Source organism: Symphalangus syndactylus, chromosome 21 (assembly GCF_028878055.3).
Source record: "Symphalangus syndactylus isolate Jambi chromosome 21, NHGRI_mSymSyn1-v2.1_pri, whole genome shotgun sequence".
NCBI lineage: Eukaryota > Metazoa > Chordata > Mammalia > Primates > Hylobatidae > Symphalangus > Symphalangus syndactylus.
This window is the reverse complement of record NC_072443.2, coordinates 72903961-72926173: the sequence shown is the minus strand read 5'-3', so window position 1 is coordinate 72926173 and position 22213 is coordinate 72903961. Positions and strand designations below refer to the sequence as shown.

The 22213-nt window shown below is 37.6% G+C and overlaps 1 non-coding gene across 1 annotated transcript; it reads left to right on the top strand.

Annotated features, from left to right (window-relative positions):
- Positions 1–16740: 16740 nt before the first annotated feature.
- On the top strand, positions 16741–16843 carry LOC129471809 (U6 spliceosomal RNA). The gene has a single exon (XR_008653757.2). It is a non-coding gene; the product is annotated as a U6 spliceosomal RNA (small nuclear RNA).
- The last annotated feature ends 5370 nt before the right edge of the window (positions 16844–22213 follow it).

Sequence of the window (22213 nt, the reverse complement as noted above, 5' to 3'; positions counted from 1 at the left end):
GGGTATATACCCAGTAATGGGATGGCTGGGTCAAATGGTATTTCTAGTTCTAGATCCTTGAGGAATCACCACGTTGACTTCCACAATGGTTGAACTAGTTTACAGTCCCACCAACAGTGTAAAAGTGTTCTGATTTCTCCACATCTTCTCCAGCACCTGTTGTTTCCTGACTTTTTAATGATCACCATTCTAACTGGTGTGAGATGGTATCTCATTGTGGTTTTGATTTGCATTTCTCTGATGGCCAGTGATGATGACCATTTTTTCATGTGTCTGTTGGCTGCATAAATGTCTTCTTTTGAGAAGTGTCTGTTCATATCCTTCACCCACTTTTTGATGGGGTTGTTTTTTTCTTCTAAATTTGAGTTCTTTATAGATCCTTGATATTAGCCCTTTGTCAGATGAGTAGATTGTAAAAGTTTTCTCCCATTCTGTAGGTTGCCTGTTCACTCTGATGGTAGTTTCTTTTCCTGTGCAGAAGCTCTTTAGTTTAATTAGATCCCATTTGTCAATTTTGGCTTTTGTTGCCATTGCTTTTAGGTGTTTTAGACGTGAAGTCCTTGCCCATGCCTATGTCCTGAATGGTATTGCCTAGGTTTTCTTCTAGGGTTTTTATGGTTTTAGGTCTAACATTTAAGTCTTCAATCCATCTTGAATTAATTTTTGCATAAGGTGTAAGGAAGGGGTCCAGTTTCAGCTTTCTTCATATGGCTAGTCAGTTTTCCAAGCACCATTTCTTAAATAGGGAATCCTTTCCCCATTTCTTGTTTTTCTCAGGTTTGTCAAAGGTCAGATGGTTGTAGATGTGTGGTATTATTTCTGAGGACTCTGTTCCATTCCACTCGTCTATATCTCTGTTTTGGTACCAGTACCATGCTGTTTTGGTTACTGTAGCCTTGTGGTATAGTTTGAAGTCAGGTAGTGTGATGCCTCCAGCTTTGTTCTTTTGACTTAGGATTGACTTGGCAATGCGTGCTGTTTTTTGGTTCCATATGAACTTTAAAGTAGTTTTTTCCAATTCTATGAAGAAAGTGATTGGTAGCTTGATGGGGATGGCATTGAATCTATAAATTACCTTGGGCAGTATGGCCGTTTTCACGATATTGATTCTTCCTATCCATGAGCATGGAATGTTCTTCCACTTGTTTGTATCCTCTTTTATTTCATTGAGAAGTGGTTTGTAGTTCTCCTTGAAGAGGTCCTTCACATCCCTTGTAAGTTGGATTCCTAGGTATTTTATTCTCTTTGAAGCAATTGTGAATAGGAGTTCACTCATGATTTGCCTCTCTGTCTGTTATTGGTGTATAAGAATGCTTGTGATTTTTGCACATTGATTTTGTATCCTGAGACTTTGCTGAAGTTGCTTATCAGCTTAAGGAGATTTTGGGCTGAGACAGTGGCATTTTCTAGATATACAATCATGTCATCTGCAAACAGGGACAATTTGACTTCCTCTTTTCCTAATTGAATACCCTTTATTTCCTTCTCCTGCCTGATTGCCCTGGCCAGAACTTCCAACACTATGTTGAATAGGAGTGGTGAGAGAGGGCATCCCTGTCTTGTGCCAGTTTTCAAAGGGAATGCTTCCAGTTTTTGCCCATTCAGTATGATATTGGCTGTGGGTTTGTCACAGATAGCTCTTATTATTTTGAGATACGTCCCATCAGTACCTAATTTATTGAGAGTTTTTAGCATGAAGGCTGTTGAATTTTGTCAAAGGCCTTTTCTGCATCTATTGAGATAATCATATCGTTTTTGTCTTTGGTTTTGTTTATATGCGGGATTACGTTTATTAATTTGCGTATGTTGAACCAGCCTTGCATCCCAGGGATGAAGCCCACTTGATCATGGTGGATAAGCTTTTTGATGTGCTGCTGGATTCGGTTTGCCAGTATTTTATTGAGGATTTTTGCATCGATGTTTATCAGGGATATTGGTCTAAAATTCTCTTTTTTGGTTGTATCTCTGCCAGGCTTTGGTATCAGGATGATGCTGGCCTCATAAAATGAGTTAGGGAGGATTCCCTCTTTTTCTATTGTTTTAAATAGTTTCAGAAGGAATGGTACCAGCTCCTCCTTGTACCTCTGCTAGAATTTGGCTGTGAATCCGTCTGGTCCTGGACATTTTTTGGTTGGTAAGCTATTAATTATTGCCTCAATTTCAGAGCCTGTTATTGGTCTATTCAGAGATTCAACTTCTTCCTGTTTAGTCTTGGGAGGTTGTATGTGTCCAGGAATTTATCCATTTCTTCTAGATTTTCTAATTTATTTGCATAGAGGTGCTTATAGTATTCTCTGATGGTAGTTTGTATTTCTGTGGGATCGGTGGTGATATCCCCTTTGTCATTTTTTATTGCGTCTATTTTATTCTTCTCTCTTTTCTTCTTTATTAGTCTTGCTAGCGGTCTATCAATTTTGTTGATCTTTTCAAAAAACCAGCTCCTGGATTCATTTATTTTTTGAAGTGCTTTTTGTGTCTCTATTTCCTTCAGTTCTGCTCTAATCTTAGTTATTTCTTGCCTTTCGCTAGCTTTTGAATGTGTTTGTTCTTGCTTCCCTAGTTCTTTTAATTGTGATGTTAGGGTGTCAATTTTAGATCTTTCCTGCTTTCTCTTGTGGGCATTTAGTGCTATAAATTTCCCTCTACATACTGCTTTAAATGTGTCCCAGAGATTCTGGTATGTTATGTCTTTATTCTCGTTGGTTTCAAAGAACATCTTTATTTCTGCCTTCATTTCATTATGTACCCACTAGTGATTCAGAAGCACATTGTTCAGTTTACATGTAATTGAGCGGTTTTGAGTGAGTTTCTTAATCCTGAGTTCTAGTTTGATTGCGCTGCGGTCTGAGAGACAGTTTGTTAAAATTTCTGTTCTTTTACATTTGCTGAGGAGTGCTTTACTTCCAACTATGTGGTCAATTTTGGAATAAGTGTGGTGTGGTGCTGAAAAGAATGTATATTCTGTTGATTTGGGGTGGAGAGTTCTGTAGATGTCTATTAGGTCCACTTGGTGCAGAGCTGAGTTCAATTCCTGGATATCCTTGTTAACTTTCTGTCTCATTGATCTGTCTAACGTTGACAGTGGGGTGTTAAAGTCTCCCACTATTATTGTGTGGGTGTCTAAGTCTCTTTGTAGGTCACTCAAGACTTGCTTTATGAATCTGGGTGCTCTTTTATTGGGTGCATATATATTTAGGATAGTTAGCTCTTCTTGTTGAATTGATCCCTTTACCATTATGTAATGGCCTTCTTTGTCTCTTTTGATCTTTGTTGGTTTAAAGTCTGTTTTATCAGAGACTAGGATTGCAATCCCTGCCTTTTTTTATTTTCCATTGGCTTGGTAGACCTTCCTCCATCCCTTTATTTTGAGCCTATGTGTGTCACAGCATGTGAGATGGCTTTCCTGAATATAGCACACTGATGGTTCTTGACTCTTTATCCAATGTGCCAGTCTGTGTCTTTTAATTGGAGCATTTAGCCCATTTACATTGAAGGTTAATAATGTTATGTGTGAATTTGATCCTGTCATTATGACATTAGCTGGTTATTTTGCTCATTAGTTGATGCGGTTTCTTCCTAGCCTCAATGGTTCTTACAATTTGGCATGTTTTTGCAGTGGCTGGTACCGGTTGTTCCCTTCCATGTTTAGTGCTTCCTTCAGGAGCTCTTGTAGGGCAAGCCTGGTGGTGACAAAATCTCTCAGCATTTGCTTGTCTGTAAAGGATTTTATTTCTCCTTCACTCATGAAGCTTAGTTTGGCTGGATATGAAATTCTGGGTTGAAAATTCTTTTCTTTAAGAATGTTGAATATTGGCCCCCACTCGCTTCTGGCTTTTAGAGTTTCTGCTGAGAGATCGGCTGTTAGTCTGATGGGTTTCCCTTTGTGGGTAACCCGACCTTTCTCTCTGGCTGCCCTTAACATTTTTTCCTTCATTTCAACTTTGGTGAATCTGACAATTATTTGTCTTGGAGTTGCTCTTCTCGTGGAGTATCTTTGTGGCATTCTCTGTATTTCCTGAATTTGAATGTTGGCCTGCCTTGCCAGATTGGGGAAATTCTCCTGGAAAATATCCTGCAAAGTGTTTTCCAACTTGGTTCCATTCTCCCCATCACTTTCAGGTACAACAATCAGACGTTGATTTGGTCTTTTCACATAGTCCCATATTTCTTGGAGGCTTTATTCATTTCCTTTTATTCTTTTTTCTCTAAACTTCTCTTCTCACTTCATTTCATTCATTTGATCTTCCATCACTGATACCCTTTCTTCCAGTTGATCGAATTGGCTACTGAGGCTTGTGCATTTGTCACGCAGTTCTTGTGCCATGGTTTTCAGCTCCATTAGGTACTTTAAGGACTTCTCTGCATTGGTTATTCCAGTTAGCCATTCGCCTAATCTTTTTTCAAGGTTTTTAACTTCTTTGTCATGGGTTCGAACTTCCTCCTTTAGCTAAGAGAAGTTTGATCATCTGAAGCCTTTTTCTCTCAACTCGTCAAAGTCATTCTCCATCCATCTTTGTTTCATTGCTGGTGAGGAGCTGCGTTCCTTTGGAGAAGGAGAGGCGCTCTGATTTTTAGAATTTTTGGTTTTTCTGCTCTGTTTTTTCCCCATCTTTGTGGTTTTATCTACCTTTGGTCTTTGATGATGGTGACGTACAGATGGGGTTTTGGTGTGGATGTCCTTTCTGTTAGTTTTCCTTCTAACAGCCAGGACCCTCAGCTGCAGGTCTGTTGGAGTTTGCTGGAGGTCCACTCTAGATGCTGTTTGCCTGGGAATCAGCAGCGGAGGCTGCAGAACAGCAAATATTGGTGAACAGCAAATGTTGCTGCCTGATCATTCCTCTGGAAGTTTTGTCTCAGAGGGGTATTCAGCCGTGTGATGAGTCGGTCTGCCCCTACTGGGGGGTGCCTCCCAGTTAGGCTACTCAGGGGTCAGGGACCCACTTGAGGAGGCAGTCTGTCCATTCTCAGATCTCAAGCTGCATGCTGGGAGAACCACTACTGTCTTCCAATCTCAGTTGGAAATGCAGAAATCATCCATCTTCTGCATTGGTCATGCTGGGAGCTGTAGACTGGAGCTGTTCCTAATTGGCCATCTTGGAACCGCCCCTTAGCTGAATTTTTCTAGCACCACTTCAGCAGGGAAGGCAGAAGCAATATTTTGTCACTGCCAAATGAGAGTAGTCCATGTTCTTCACTTGGCCTCTGTTGATGCTAGAGGTGATGGTAGACTCCACATTACTGCTGGGTGGGGATGGAAGCCTCAGCCTCCCATGTAATCTCCAGCAACACAGCAGGGATGAGGGTTGAGATGTCTCATGACTACTCAGTAAGGATAAAAATCTGGGCTCTCTACTCAGCCTTCTCTGACACCAGCCTAGTGGTAGTGTTGGGGAGCCTCATTACAGTCTCACAAAAGTGGGCATCTAGGCTCCCCACTTTATCTTTGCTGGTGTGGGTCAGGTGAGACCACATTTTTTCAGTGGTGTTTGGCTGGAATAGAATGGTTATTTTCTACAAGTTTTCTGGTAGGCTGCCATCTCCTAATCCTTTAACAAGATAGTAGACTTTTGTTTGGGATTGCTTTTCTTTTTCCTGTGCCCACTGGCAGTGCCAGATTGCTGGCTTCTTCAGCTCCAGGTCTGGGATATATGACACAAAAAGGAAACCCTAGAAATTCACTTCCATCTTTTTCCTTAAATCCTAAAGTCCCTACCTAGTCTACCTTCTTTATTCCACTTTTCAGGGGTCTATGGAATAGAGAAAACCACATCTGCCTGTCTTCCCAGAAGTAAAAGTTCATGGATCTTTAATAGGTAGATGAAGACCTCAGAGAAAGATCCTATGTTTGAGGATCTGACCCCCTGCATTTTATTTTAGCTAGTAATTAAATAATCCTACTAACAGTACTCAGAACTATCAGTAACTAATAAGTAAATAACTCAAGTCTACTCACACAGGGCACCCACCATAATCTCCTACTTACTTACCCCAGGCCCTCAGCAATGGTCTATATCTTTGACACTGTCCATTTAACTAAGATACCCTTCTCTAATAAAAGAGAACATATCCTTGGTCTATATCCCTGATTAAACCTCCAATATTCTTGGAGGATATTATTTAGCCCTGGTTATATACATACTGTTTCTTTGTTAATCGGACTACAACATCCAATATTTGCCACTTTTATCCAAATGATTCCAAACTCTGCTTCAGAAGTCAATTTGGAGAAAACACTCAGAATACCTCAGTCCACTTTCAAGTCTTCAATTACTATTTACAGAAATCACCCAAATGATGGCTCCAGCTTAGAGTTCTCTTTTGTTTTCCAGCACTGTCTATCTACCTGGCCACCTGAACTTGAAGTCTGTTTCTTCAGTCTCACTATCGCCCAACCTAACCAATGACAATCTCATCCCTACCCAACAAACCTAGTTATTCTCTAATATTTCCCATATACGGGAATGAGGAACACCATTCAGGCAGTTAACAAGACAGAAACTGGCAGCCATCTTTGGCTTTTTCTTTTCTCTTGACCCATATTCCCAGTAGTATACTGTTTAACAACAAGTTATCTTAAAAAATAGTAATAATGTATACATACATATTTAGATTTATCATAGATAGTATTGATATAAAACTATAGCACACAGTTTATGAATAATAATAAAATATACAATACCCTTTATTGTAAATTTCATATAGCATATTGATTCTCACAGAATACTTTCATTGTTTTTTTGCCAAACTCTTAGATCCATAGCCAACTTATGGTTGCAACTAACGGATGAGAGTATTTCTGATATGTATGTTGGTTGATAATTTCCTTTACATTAAAGAGTAAGACAAGGGTGAAACAATAAAAACGTATATTGAAATTTTATTGTTTTGTCCATAATGTGAATGACTTCTTTGATGGATCAAATGATTGTTTTTACACACTGGAAGAATATTTTCTCAATTTCATGTGATTTAACAATGAGACATCTACAGACATGACACACTCAAATTTAATCTGAATCATTGACACTTTCTCCATCACTTTCTTAAGTCTAGAAAACCAACAGTACAATAAATCAAGCCCTTAGTTATAGTACTTGACAATTACCAAGGAACAAATCCTCCCACCGTAGCTGATTTCAAGCTACCAATATGACATAACTGAATGTGAATTGAAAGGATTTGTGCGATAATACACCAACATGTAGTATTTCACCAAAAAACACCACAGATATAAATAATCTCAAGAGTTAGCTAATAGCAAAATGTAGTGAAATAATTAGGAGTGAATGACTTTTGAATACTTATTACCCTTGTTTTGATATAATTTATTATAAGTTCATATAATTTAATTTTTAATCTCTGTGTTTACAACGAACTCACAGAATTTCTGAAAATTTAAAATCAGCTCTTGCAAATCAGTGTGAGCCAGGTTTAGCTGTAAGTATCCAATCTAGAGCCTGATGATTCTATCTAAAAGAAAATACCTTAAAACAAGTTTACTTTTATTCATTTCTGACATCATCTCCCTAGTCTATGTTTCCATTGTTTTTTTTATTAGACCCTCAAAATAGCCTCTTGTTTTTCTACATCTATATTTAACCCTTCCCAACTTGTTCTTCAAGTTTCGGCTAGTGTAATTGTCTTAAAATGCCAATATGATTATGTTGACCAATGCATTTATTAATTGGTTTATTTAGCAAATGATTATTGAGTTTTATGTCCTAGGCACTGTTTTAGTGGATTAGGATAAATGTGTGAACAAAGGATAACGACTGCTTCCCTCATGTAGAGTACATATGACTTGCAGAGGAGGGCCAGGGTATAGACAATGTGTAAAATGTAATAAATAAATTGTACTGAAAATCAGAAGGCAATGAGTGCTATGGGGAGAAAAAATGCAAAGCAAGGTAAAAGTAGATAAGGTAGGGAAGTTACAGTATTAAGTCTAGTGCTCAGGATATGCCCAATAGACAAGATGACATTTGAGAAAGGACTTGAATAAGATAAGGATTAGCCATTTGGGTTTCAGGGGGAAATAGCTAGTGGGCACAGAGACCAGTGTAGCTAGAGCACCATGAGCAGTGGATAGGGGTGAAAAAAAGTTAAGTTGGAGAGCTATAGAGAAAATAACATGGAGGTTCCTGCAGGTGATTGTAAAGACTTCAGCTTTCGGGCTGGGCACGGTGGCTCACGCTTGTAATCCCAGCACTTTGGGAGGCTGAGGCGGGCGGATCACGAGGTCAGGAGATCGAGACCACGGTGAAACCCCGTCTCTACTAAAAATACAAAAAAATTAGCCGAGCATGGTGGCGGGCGCCTGTGGTCCCAGCTACTCGCAGAGGCTGAGGCAGGAGAATGGAGTGAACCCGGGAGGCGGAGCTTACAGTGAGCCGAGATTGCGCCACTGCACTTCAGCCTGGGCGACAGAGCGAGACTCCGTCTCGAAAAAAAAAAAAGACTTCAGCTTTCACCCTGATTGAAATAGGGAATCATCACAGAGTTTTGAACAGAAGAGTGTCAAACTTTTGAAGCAGATCATTCTTGCTTAAAATCCTTCAATGTCTTCCCTTTGTTCTTTAGGTAAAATCTAGCATTCTTCACACAGCCCTTCAAGCCCCACAGAATGTGGTCTTTGTGTTATCTCACCATACTGATCTCTTGTTTCTCTCTTCCTCCCTCCTATTTCTTCCAGACCTTTAATGGGGTGCTACTCTCTACATCAGACAGAGCCTCCATCAGACACTCATAGCTACCTGAACGTGTCCTTCATAATAATACTTTCATACTAATGGTTGATTGTGATTTCATGATCAGTTGTTGATTGTATATGTTGCCTACCTGCACTGCTCTTCCCTGCTGGAAAAGAAGCAAGATTTAAGCAGCGATATTGTATCTTTTGTTCACTGATGTATCTCAAAGAATTAAACCAGTGCTTGGGACATAGTAGACAAATATCAATTGAATGAATGAATGTCTTATATATTAATATATTCCCAGTGTTTAACCCGGAGTCTGTTCCATGATAGACATTCTGTAACTTTTTTGTAGAATGAATAGATAATCAAATGGATGGATGAATGAATAGATGATTGAATGAGTGAAAATAATGAATAAGTGAATGATGTGTATTTCTATTATATTGCCAGTACTGAACTCAAAGTCTGGCTGGTGGTAGTACATTCTGCATTTTTTCTTTTTTTTTTTTTTTTTTTTTTTTTTTTTTGCTGTTGAGTGAATAGATAACTGAAAAATGGATGAATAGATGCTTGAATGTGTGAAAATATGGAAGGACTGAATGAACAAATGAATAAATGAATCATTTTTAGTCAAGTCAGAAGAGTTTCCGTCTTCCAAGAAGAATATCTCTTCTGCCCAGAGTGGGTCACTTGATCGGCCCATTAGTTCTCTATTTGGTTTCCTGCCGTGGATATATTTTGAAGAACATTTTTATTAGCTTTGGAGTCACTTGCAAGGTACTCTTGAATTCTCTTTTGGCTTGCCTGCATTCTTGTTCACACCTGACCTGCCATAGTTTGCGGATCTCCCTGGTTTCCTTACTTGGGCCACATTTCCAAGTGTCCCTTTGATCTCTGGCACATACTTTTGCTAGGCTTCCAATAAGGTGTTTTTAAACAGTCTCCAGATTTCCTGTGGCTTATTGACTTTTTAAATTATTCCTTTCATTTGTTTTTCCTAACCAGTGCCTACACTTGTTCTTAGGTTCCTTTTATAAAATTGAGTAACCACATGATATATAAATGTTCTCTCCCAGCCCGGAATGGTCACAGTGTTGTGATCACTCAGAGATACTTTTTCTTCCAGGTACTGCCCACCACTCAAAGCCAAGTCTAAAATATTTTTCTTCCTTAATAATTCTAAAAGACATTTTTCTAAGAGGAGATCATTTATCTTATCCAATAATGTATTTGTAATCTATATGTGAACCCTGAATAAATTAGTGTCCAAGAAAGTACAGAGCATGCTGCGTATATGTGCTGTAGAATGAGTGTGTGTGTGTGTGTGTGTGTGTGTGTGTGTGTGTGTGTACATACTGCATAAAGTAAAGGCACTTTTAAAACAATCTCATTTCTAAGTTGGAAAGTCTCTAATCATGGTAACTCCTTTACAGAAACCAAAATTTATTCAAATAGGAGTCAGAAAACGTTTTTGGTTCCCATCTACACAGATCAAATGCTAGTTTGTTTCTTTGTTGTCCCATTTTCTCCTACCAAAGCCTATTTGAAGAAAGGAGTTCAGCAACCTAAGAGAAATAGAAATCATTTAACATAACAAAAAATTCGCTTTCACTTTTTTTAACCAAACATTTCATCAGTCAGGATTTTTCCTACCAAAGATGTTTATTTTTAGCCATTTGCTTTATTTGGCTAAAAGGTAGGTTCTTTGCTATATTTAATCGTCATGTGTATGCTACTCAAACCAGAGATCACAGAATTGTCATCTGCAAATTTTTACCAGACTAAAGTGAACCAAAGAATATGTTAGAAATTTGAGCCTATAGTGCATATATACTTCTCGCAAATATTTTAGCAGACTGCCTGTTTCTCAAAAATTTTATATGATAAAACACATCATCAGTGTTTACTGAGATTCTAGGTTGTGGTGCAAATGTAATAGATTTTGTCTTAAATAGTGAAAACTGGAAATACACCTTTTTCCACTTCAAACTTTTGAATTCGTCAAGTTATAAGGAAGAAGCTTTAAAGATTTGGTGATATGTTTTCCACCCATGATATTGACATATGCACATAATTACCTTTTTTTTCTTTTTGATACAATTTCATTATTTGTCATGCTGGCTGTGGTGTACCAATAAAGCCAAAATATCATATTAGAATTCATGACAGTTTTCACATTGTATTATCAATATGTGGAAATAATTGTCTGCTCTGAGATTAAATTACATTATTGTGTATCTTTTTCATGCCTAATAAATAATGATGGATGGCTTTTATTTTCATCACCACCTGCAACCATTTAGTCACCCCTTGATTGTTGAAGATAAAATAATAAAAGGCAAGTGTTATGTTGCAAGCGGAAGAATGTAGTCAAAACAGTTGTATGTTCCTTGTTTCCATTTGCATTATTTGAGTCCCTAGAGAGCAATGCATGGTGGTCTATAAAAGATAGCAACGTGGGAGAAACATGGCAAACAGTTCACGTAAATGAGGGGAGAAAGTGGGAAAATATTTTTTTCTAGTAGAACAATAATTATTTCTTGGTGCACGATTCTTAATCTGAAAATGAGTTTTTTGTTCTGCTGTGCAAATCAGTTACGTGCAATTAGAATGCAAAGCAGAGGCACATCTTACTGTTTAGCCTTTTTAAATAGAAATGAAAACAGCCCGGAAATTGTAGCAAAGTTGAAAATGCATGCTAGGTAATTTTGAAATCCAAAGACATAAAACCATGCATAATAAAAAGGCCACTCTAAACTCATTACATTTTTTGAAATTGGCAATTGGAAGGCTTAATTTTAAAATTAGAACTTGCATGTTTGGAAACTTATTAACTGTATTTTGAATGGTCAAGTCCATTGCCAATGTTAAAGTGTGTTTTGTTTATCCTCCTGTATACAATTCCACTGCCTTATAATTTGGTTTTATCTATGTCAGACCTGCTCAGATGCTTTTTTTTAATGGTTCAACATTATGCTTAAGCAAAATCGATTCACCTTTTCTGGTGAAACTTTTGAATTAAAATTATAATCAGCAAATGCTGTGAGTCTTAAGGGGAACAGAATTGCCTCGGAGGTTTATGATACTATTACATTTCATCTCGGAAGAATGTCAAGCTTTTTTACAAAATAAATATATGGTGTTTATAATGGAAACTAGTCATTTGATCATTTCAGTTACAACAGTGAGGTAAGAAAGCAAACTGTAGACAAAATCTTTTTTGATATTTGGTTATGAGTCACAGGTTGACTTTACAGAACAGTTTCAGATGTTTGGCTCTGTTATCTTTAAATCAAGAGATGACAATCTCAGGCATAGCAGAGACTCAGACGAAAATCCAAAGGTAATCCTATCAAATGTCAAGTTACTGCAGAGAAATGGCTTGAAAAATAGGCCAGCGGTCCATTATTTGATGAACCCCAAGTGAATGCATATGCTTGCGAGTCTGTCTTTCGCTGGGTGTTCTATTAATGTTCTTCCCAATTGTTTTAGAGCATTCATTTAAAAACAGAGGGGCCTTTCCCTTGTTTATGGCTGTTTTGCTACCTGACTACCCATCTCCCTCTATAATTAAATGCCATGAATAAAATAATAATAAACATAATTTTATTTGTACCATTACTCACTGCAGAAATTACATCTTTACATTTCCTATGAGAATCAAAGAGCAGTCATGCCTGCTTCCTTCACATTTGAGAGAGCTGTGTAGAAGTCACAGGCTTTTCTAGATTCTCTGAGCCTGGGGGGAATTTTTTGGGTTAGCAACCTTTGAGACAAATTAGTTTGCAGTGTGTACATATATACCTATCTTCCCTTGATGATCAAGATTTCACCTGGCCCATGTAAACACCTTGGAAGACTAATTCTATAAAACAGACTTGCATAAAAATCACCCACAACTTGAAACTGGGACATCTATCTGTGGGCATAACGCCATACACTCTAAAGAAAGTAAGCTTTAGCACATGCTGCAAAACTCTTCTAATTAGAAGCCCCTGCTAGTCTTTTGTCCCTCAGTGCTCAGTGGAAGTTCTGAGAATCCAAAGCTTTACCCAAATGTACCTTGCCCCAAGCATCCTGATCTCACTCCCTGGTAACAGGAAGTTCCAGAATGACATCCTCATGGAATTGTTTTATTTTTCTCTTGCATTATCTCTCGTCTGTTGTGATTTTCTTCAGCCAAAGTCTCCCTGACATGACCTACCAAAAAAGAAAACATGTTGAATAACTGCACCATAAATACACAAAATGGAAGCGCTGAACTAGCTCCATTAAAATAAATCATTCTTAGTACTGTAACCTTTTTTGTTTTAATTTTACACTTTCTATCATCCTAGTGGTTTGCTAGTTCTAATGTTTCTGGAGTCTGTGCTACATATATGAAGACATTCAGGAGTTTTTAACAAACACCAAAATTATTAACTTTCTTGCCGTACGTATTTGCAAGAAGGGGATGTATGAACAAAATAACTTATATCCAAGCATGCAGCTGAAATATTGGAATGTAAAAACTCCCCTGCCATTAACAGTTAATAGTTCAGTGCTCTGGGGTAACAGCAGTTGCTCTGCCCTTCTCGGAAAAACGTTTGGGAAAAATACTTCGGACTAATAAAATTAATGTTAGAATGACAGCAAATTTCAACATCTGTGAAGATTTTGGGGAACTTTCAACACTTACAAATAATATATGCAATTTTATAATTTTTAGGCAATGTAGCTATTTATAAAGGCAATTTTTAACATCAAAGGAAAAATTGCTTTATCTAAAATGTAAACTCAATATTCAAAGCATTACCACAAGATAAGTAGTTTTGGATAAAGATTCTTAAAACTACTAACTGAGCAGTAAATATTTGTTCAATTGGACATTCTAAATGTTGAAATGTGTTAGTCATTTTGGTTGAACTAATACAGTACAATGAGATTGCTTTCACTTTTCCAGCAGCCTTCTTAAGTCATGTTAGTGTTTAAAAACTAGTCCTGGGCTCCAGAAAACACTGTGTTAGGGAAGGAAAAACAGACTCTTTGGCTAGAGTTATGGAAGGAGGGTGGAACCTTATGAGTTACATGACTACATAAGATGTAGGCAATTTTATTTTGGCAACAAATTCAGGCTTTTGCATTGGGTTTTTTTTTAGACTGTTAATTCAAATACACATGCACGAATCTCCTACGAAAGGAAAGATTCTTACTCATCTGCAGAGCATAGATAACGATTAATTTTTCCATTTCATCTTTCAGGCTACAGTACTATGAGTTTAGGAACTCTGCAAGCTGCAAAGTGATCTGCCCCAGGGTAAGTGACTAGGATCACAATGTAATTACTCCAAAAATGGACTCAGATCTTATCCCAAATCTACATGAAGAGAGGTATATGCTTGATAAATAGTAAAGATGATGTCAAAAGATCAGCTTTCTCCCTTTGGTGGAATGTTCAGCACTCTCAGTTGTCTTCACAATATTATATATAAAGCACGTAGAACATAGAACCTTATGTGATGATCATTTCTCAGGTGAAATAGTGCACTGGACTATCCAACTATTTCATTGGCTAGATGTTTATTTGGAAACCCAAAACAAAAACACAGAATGACTGGTGACATTTATGATACTTGCCACTGGGCCAGTGGACCTTCCTTCACGATGAAATAGGATCTCAGTCTCTAATCTGCATGTCCAGACCAAAGACAATTTGATGTAACTCCATTATAGCATATTTTAAACTTTTCTTGAAGTTCAGGAATATATCTTTCAGAATCCGTCAGTACTTCAGAAGCGTGGCTCGCCAAACCAATCAATCTAGTACAAAGTTTGTTTTTAGAATTCAAGTTCCTTGTTACTGCTTTGCAAGCAGATGTCTTCAAAGATATAATATGGTGAAGAGATTATGTGATTTTTGGGTGTAGCAATTCTGCCAGTTATAATTAAAAGGGCCAACATCCAAGTTTTGTTTTCTTTATAAACACTGCAGAGTGTGTCAGTGGCCAATCTAAAATTACCCACAGAGGAGTGTGTGCTCTCTTCTTTAGCACAAGATAATGAAGATGGTGTGTGAACGCACTATGGTTATAATAAGCTGATGGACTTGCGGTCCTACGCACAAACTTGTCCAAATGTAATTATAAGAGTTTTGAGAGAATTGTTGCTTCCTAAACTGACTAGTCAAGTGACTCAAAAGTTAATATCATCAAATTAACAGTCTGACTTTGAAGGTCTACAATTGTACCTTAGAAAATAAATACTTGCAATCAGTCATTCTTTCTTAAAGGGAAAAATATGTCTTTGAGAAGTGTCTCAATGCAGGGTAGTCTATTCAGCATTCTTCCTATGTATTGCTTCTGGAGAGGTGAATTGAGTCTAAAAATAAAAAGTAACAAAGGGCTGAGCGTCCAGCTCTTTCCCTCGTGTGTGGAGGAGAGAAGGCCAGTCTGAACCTGCACTGGTGTTGATGTGGTTGAGAGGGTGCATTTGTCAGGCTCTGCAGCCTGGATCACAAGGGCGAGAAATACAATTGGGGCCCAGAGAAGGAAAAGGAATGTCTCAAGGTGATTACTGAATCATAAGCCTCCATAGCAGCAGTTCTCATATACAGAGAGAAAGAAAACAAGTCTATATAAAAGATTCAAGATACCAACACCTCATTCTCTTGGGAACTGGAAAACAATCTGAGACAGAGGGACATGGGTGTCAGAAATCTCGGTAGATCGGAGAGGGAAGCCAAGCAGGTCTTTCTCCTCTGTGTTTTGGGCACAGTCCTTCATAAATTTTGTGGACAAACTGTGGTGTCTCCTTATCTCCCAAGTAATGAGTGTCAAAGCCTCCCAGTGTCTTTTGTGGGGAGTCCTCTTACTTGGTTGCTGTGGATGAGTGACTTGCAGGTTTCCACAGGGGACTGGATGCTAGAGCAACTAATGACAAAAATCTCACTCAAACCAGGCTCATAGTTCACTGCAATCTCATTTGCTTTGGATGTTCACACTGCCCTAAGACCAATGTCTCCTGTCTCAAACTTGCCATATTGAACTACTGATGTATAATGGTTAAAAAAAAAAAGACACAAAGGTGAAAGTAACTAGTTTACCAAAACACTAATCATCCAATCCCAAAAAGTTTTCCTTTGCTGAACTGTTTTTATATTTCCTTTTTTCTCCTGAGCTATCTCTCTCTCGCTGTCTCTCTTTTTTTTTTTTTTTTTTTTTTGAGATGGTTTCTCACTTTGTCACCCAGGCTGGAGTGCAGTGGCACAATCTCAGCTCAGTGAAACCTCTGTCTTCCGGGCTCAGGTGATTCTCCCACCTAAGCCTCCCAAGTAGCTGGGACTACAGGTACATGCCACCAGGCTTGGCCAATTTTTTTGTGTTTTTTTGTAGAGACAAGGTTTCACCACGTTACTTAGGCTGGTCTCAAACTCCTGGACTCAAGTGATCCACCTATCTTGTCCTTCCAAAGTACTGATATTACAGGCATGAGCACCACACCCAGCCAGGTACATGTATCTTGACAGGTGGTTCTCATATTACCACATACTCCCTTCATATAAATATAGGTACATGTTCATGTCCACTCCATTCCCCAAAATGTAGCCAGAGCAGTGTTTTTCAAAGGGCAAAGAGCAAGTGTCATTCTTTAGTGTCTAAGTGAAGAGTAAAATACTTCCTCTGACCTGTACTCTTATCTAGGCTCACCTGACCCATTTCCCTTCACTCTGCCTGCTCTACCCGCTCTGACCCTCTTTCATTTTGTCTCCTGCCATCTCACTTTCATGTGGTAACCACATATCTGCCCCTCTCAGCATGGAATCCTTCCTCATGGATGCCTCCCTAATTAAGTCAAATATTTCTATTTTTATGTCTGATAGGATCATGATTCTGTATGTCATAGAAAGGAGCATGGTTATAATTTTACATTTATATGTGTATCCATTGGTCAACATCTACTTCCTGGACTATAAGCTCTGTGGACTATAACCACGCCTATTTGCCTCTTTATGGTATCCCCCGAACTTATCCAATGCTTGGAAAATAACACTCAAAAATATTTCAGAGTGCTCAGTTCACAGCACATATACTAAAATTGGAACAGTACGGAGATTAGCATGGCCTCTGCACGAGGATGCCACGCAAATTTGTGGAACATTCTATATTTTTCTGTCATGTGTTCTCAAACGTAGGAGCTAAAAAAAAATTGACCTTATGGAAATAGAGAGTAGAATGATCACTACCAGAGAGGCCAGGGAGGGTACTGAGGAGGTGGTGGGGGTAAAGATTGGTTAGTCAGTGGATCTACACTGGAGTTAGATAGAAGTAATAACATCTAATGTTCAGTAACATAATAGAGCAAGTACAATTAAAAATAATTTATTGTATATTTTAAACTAACTATAGAAGTAGAATTGGAATGTTCCTAACACAAAGAAATGATAAATGAGGTGATGGATATTCTAATTACCCTAATTTGATCATTACCCACTCTCTGCTTCTATCAAATTATTGCATATACCCCATAAATATGTACTACTACGTACTCATGAAAATTAAAATTTAAAATATTAAAATTTTAAAAAAATTTCCGAGATGAGGGAATAAATGTCCAGATACATTTCAATTAAGTTGTCATATGTTACAAAGGCCACATTTCTATATTATACACTATGTAATATCTGGTGGAACTCCTAAGGAATATAGTTGGGGACTTCTCTATTACACTACCATTCTTAATCAGGTTAAGTAACCCTAGTTGTTGAAACACACAGTCCCAGCATTTCAGCAGATTAACATAACAGAGGGTGATGTTTCACCCTTGGCACAGTCAAATTTGGGTTGAGAGTGTGGGGTCACTCTGCTCCACAGAGTCATACATGGACCCAGGCTCCTTACTTCTACTGTTCAGACCTCCCTTAAGTCTCAGAATCCTCCCTAGATTCTTGAGATCTATCATCCAACAAGCAAAGAAAGAGAAAAGTGAGGCCTGGAAGTGGCTATATCACTCTGTCCACATTCTATTGGCCAAAACATCATTGTATGATCCAATCTGGTTGCAAGGTAGGTTGGGAAATGTAGCCTTCCTAGTGCTACCCATCATTTTGGTTTAGCTCCAATTAGGTAAGATGACTAAAATTTGCCAGCAGTTACTAGATACTCCAAAAACTATATTATCAGCAAGGAAGGGAGAACAGTACTCAAAACCAAACTCTCAAGTAAGGCAAGTGCCAACATTAAATGGACTGATATAGTGGTATTGTGTCTGTCTAGGAATGTGCTACATGGTTTGGTAAATACAGTTTTCCTACTGCAGAGAATCTCAAAACAAGTACATTTTAAAAATGAACTTTGAAGAATCAGCTGGAGGGTATACAGATTTTCATATTCACTTTAGGATTTTTCATTTTCATATTGTACTAGTTAATGTGCCAAAATGAAAATAGCTTTCCACAAAATGGAAGTTACACTATAAAGTTGGATTTGGTATTATCTGCTGCTGAATTGCAATGGAATCTCAAAAGGAGTGATGTAACTATGGAAGCAGGATCTTCTCCTTGAATGTTTCGCTAAGATTCTGTCAAACAGATCAGGAAAACGGAATATATGCAAGATTGACTTTTCAATCAACAAGCACAAAAAGACCCTGGTAGATAAATCAGTTGAAAGAGAACATACACAATGACTGACTGGCAGAATTGTAAGACACAATTTGAGGCTTGACATTGAAGATATTCTTGAGGAATTATTTATCTGAGAAAAGATCAACTTGCTCTATAGAACTGCCAAATTTAGAGTTATTCTACTTAATGCGTCAACATCAACCTTAATATTTGGGAAGATTTTTCTCTTTTAATTTAAGTTGTTCCTTCGAGAAAATATGTAGCATGGACCTATTTTTGCTCTTTCATGTACAAAGCAGACATTAAATTGGATTTCAGATTCAGTGACAGAGGCGGACTAAGATTAAACACCAAGGTCGTCTATGAAATTGATTGAATCATTTGTTTAATCATGGCATACCTCGCCATAGAGAGAAGTGCTTACCAACTTTATGCTTTTATCTTTACTAGTCAGCAATTCATTGAATACCTTTTATTATCATTGCTTTCTTCTATTTTCAGGGGAGGAAAGGGCAGTAGGTAGCATTGTTCTTGGTCACTAGTATCATCTGTCTCTCTCATTCTCTTTTTACCTCACTTCTTAGATGACAGAAGGTGACATCTCAACTAACTCCCATATTTCATTGACTCTAAAATACTGTAAATTGTAAGGCACCCTTTTTTTTTTACTTACCACTAAGAAAGAAAAACATGGCTACTTAAACTACAACGTAATGCTTTCTTATCACCTAGAATTTTTATTCTATACTTACCAAAATAACAGTTTTAAACTTTGTCACATATTTGTATCATATTTCACGCTTGTGAAAACACACAAAAAAAGTAAAATAAATTGGTTAAAATATTCCTAAAATTTCTGCATATTTATAGTTCAACCCATCCAAATTCATTTTTTACTACAGTTGTTGATATTTATGTTTTTCAATATATTCTTAAGTTCTGCACTATTTGAATATTAGCATCCTTAAATTATTATCTCCAAGACTTTCTTCCAAACTGCTGACCCTCACTGCTGCAGTGCGCTTTCCTGAGCAAGCACAGGTGATAACTCTGTCACAACCACTGCCTGGTCAGCAGCAATGTTAAGATGCTTTAAAAAAAAAAAAAAAAAAAAAAAAAAAGTACATCAAGAATTTGTTAAATACAATCTATGGTTTAAGATGCATCTGAAAATATAACCCAACAGCTTATCTCTGTTCTCTAATTGGTCTGGTGTTTTCTGAATATAAAATATAACTACCATTACATGTCTTTAGCCTTTTATGTTAATATAGGTGTTTACTTGTAAAGGACACTCCTTCTTTCTTGGTATAAACTCTTTGAATTATGATTTCAACAAATGTTTTATTCACCATCTTAATTGTAACTCACAAATTATTTTTGTGGAAACAACAAACTTCCCATGAAATTCATGTAGGTGACATATATTAAAATCTTTATGTTTCTATTTTTACTCAAACTTTGCAAGTTCAAATGTTAACTTCATCTAGCCAAAGACAACGGCAGTTCAACATAGGCATTCCTCAGGTAATGTGTTATTGCATTCCTGAAGAATTGTGATTAAATCAAACATTCATAAATAGAATCATGTTTTCCTACCGTCTTAGATTTTTATATCAGAGCTGGCTTTTTTCAGCTTCTGCTAGATCTTAAACATTCTATCCTTTCTCAAAACTGGCCTTTACCTTGATCTCCTTTTCTCCTGCCCACATCTCTCTTTAAGATAAAGTTATGCAAACTTGAGCTTAATTTACTTGAGAGTGCTCAATGTTTGAAATAAGCTCCCCACAAATACTTTTGTGATGTCTTAAAATTAATGTGTCTTGCGATTAATAAACCCAATGATTTAGATTTGTTTTATTTTACAAGCTGGCTTACACTGGGGACATTTTGGTTTCCATTTATGGGGTAACACCCCTAAACATGTTCTGCTGAACATCGTAACCCATCCTAACAACTTTGCCATAAAAGCAAAGAGTTTTTTTATCAACTCCATTATTTTTTATTTGTGTTTTAATTGTTTTTTCCTATGTGTTTGTTTTAAAATGCATTTTCCATGGTAGTAGCTATGCAAGCCTTAGAAATGCAACTAGACAGATGTACTGACCACGGTTACCAAGGGAGCAGTTTCCTTGGCAATGGCCAACAGTCATCAAAGCAGTTCACGTTCTCTTTCCTTCCCTTGTGACTTGCTCTCACATGTTGCAAAACTTGGGTAGTGGAAACAGCTCTTTGTAAATCATGAGCCTCTATCCACTCAAAACACCACCAATTTTCATGAAGCCCGCAATGGACAGGGGTGGTAAATTGTTTGTGATGTTCTTTGAGAAGTTTTAAAAGGGCCCCAAGCCACAGTTCACCGTGAAGGATTTCTGATCTCTCTCTCAATTTTGAGCCAGAATTTATCCCAGTCATTTGAAGACGATCCAAAAATGTACCAGCCAATGCCCAAAGGTCAAAGCTGCAAGAGATCCAATAACAAGGGAGAGTTCTTTTATAGAGTAAATATTTTCTAGTGGTTTGAGAGAGAGGGATAAAGACTCAGGTATTTTTCAACCGTGACTTGCAGTCAAACTACTGTCTGTATTTCTACAAATCATGAATAAGAATACTAATACTTATTTGTAGAGTACCTCTTGATCCGCTTAGTAAAGTCTATGATTAAGATTGATTTTTTTCATCTTAAGAAAGGTTAGAAAAAAAATTTAGTTATATCCCCAAACCATGAAAAATCTAAAGTGACATGCAAAAACTACAATGAACTATTCTTTTCCCAAATAGAGTATACAATATAGTTGGTATGTGAGGATTTGCTGAAAGTGAGGCCTACATGTTAAATGTCTTATGTGGCCGGGTGCAGTGGTTCATGCCTGTAATACCAACACTTTGGGAGGCCAAGATGGGAGATCACCTGAAGTCAGAAGTTTGAGACCAGCCTGGCCAACATGGTGAAACCCCATCTTTCCTAAAAATATGAAAATTAGCCGGGAGTGTGATGGGCGCCTGTAATTCCGGCTACTCGGGAGGCTGAGGCAAGAGAATTGCTGGAACCTGGAAGGCAGAGGTTGCAGTGAGCCAAGGTCACACCACTGCACTCCATCCTGGGTGGCAGAGAGAGACTCCGTCTCTAAATGAATGAATGAATGAAAGTGAATGTCTTATGTGCACTATGTCATTTTGTCCTCACAATAAATCTGGCTGGCTACTTCTACTATTCCCATTTTACACACAAAAAACCGAGACTTTGGGAAAGATAATTGTTTGTCAAATTTCTACAACTAGGAATTAGTGTAAGGATTTGAACTCCAGGCCAGCTGACTACAGATTTCATATCCAACCCCACTACCCAAAAATTCTCCTTCTTTATGTGTGCAGACTTTCTTCTGTGTCAAATTAACACACATTGATCGCTGTCCTTTTTTCCTGTTCTCCCTCCTGCATATATTAGTACGATTGCACCATGTATAAAATCCAAGAATTTGATGTATCAGCTTTGAGTTTTAAAAACATAGAACAAGAATTTGTAATAAATTTCCACAAGTTTTCATCTAACCACAAATTTTGGAAACCAGAAAATACCAGTGGAGATATTCATGTCCCCAAAGGTATTAAGAAATATTGTTGCAATACAAAAAGTTGACCAGTCATGGTAAACTTAATCAGATGATTCATCTACAGCATTCATTTTCTTGCAGCAGAATTTCGCAGAATTTTTTGAAAGATTTTCAGGTTGAGGCTCCACGTATAAATATGTGGGAGGGGAACAGAAAAGAGTAACAAAAATTACTAATATTAGGAATCAAATCTGAATAAACAAAGGCAGATAAAGCAATATGTATCACACTACACTTTAGGTATTCTTTGTAGACCAAACTGGGTCAATAACATACTCCCTTTAACAAGGATTTGAGGACCA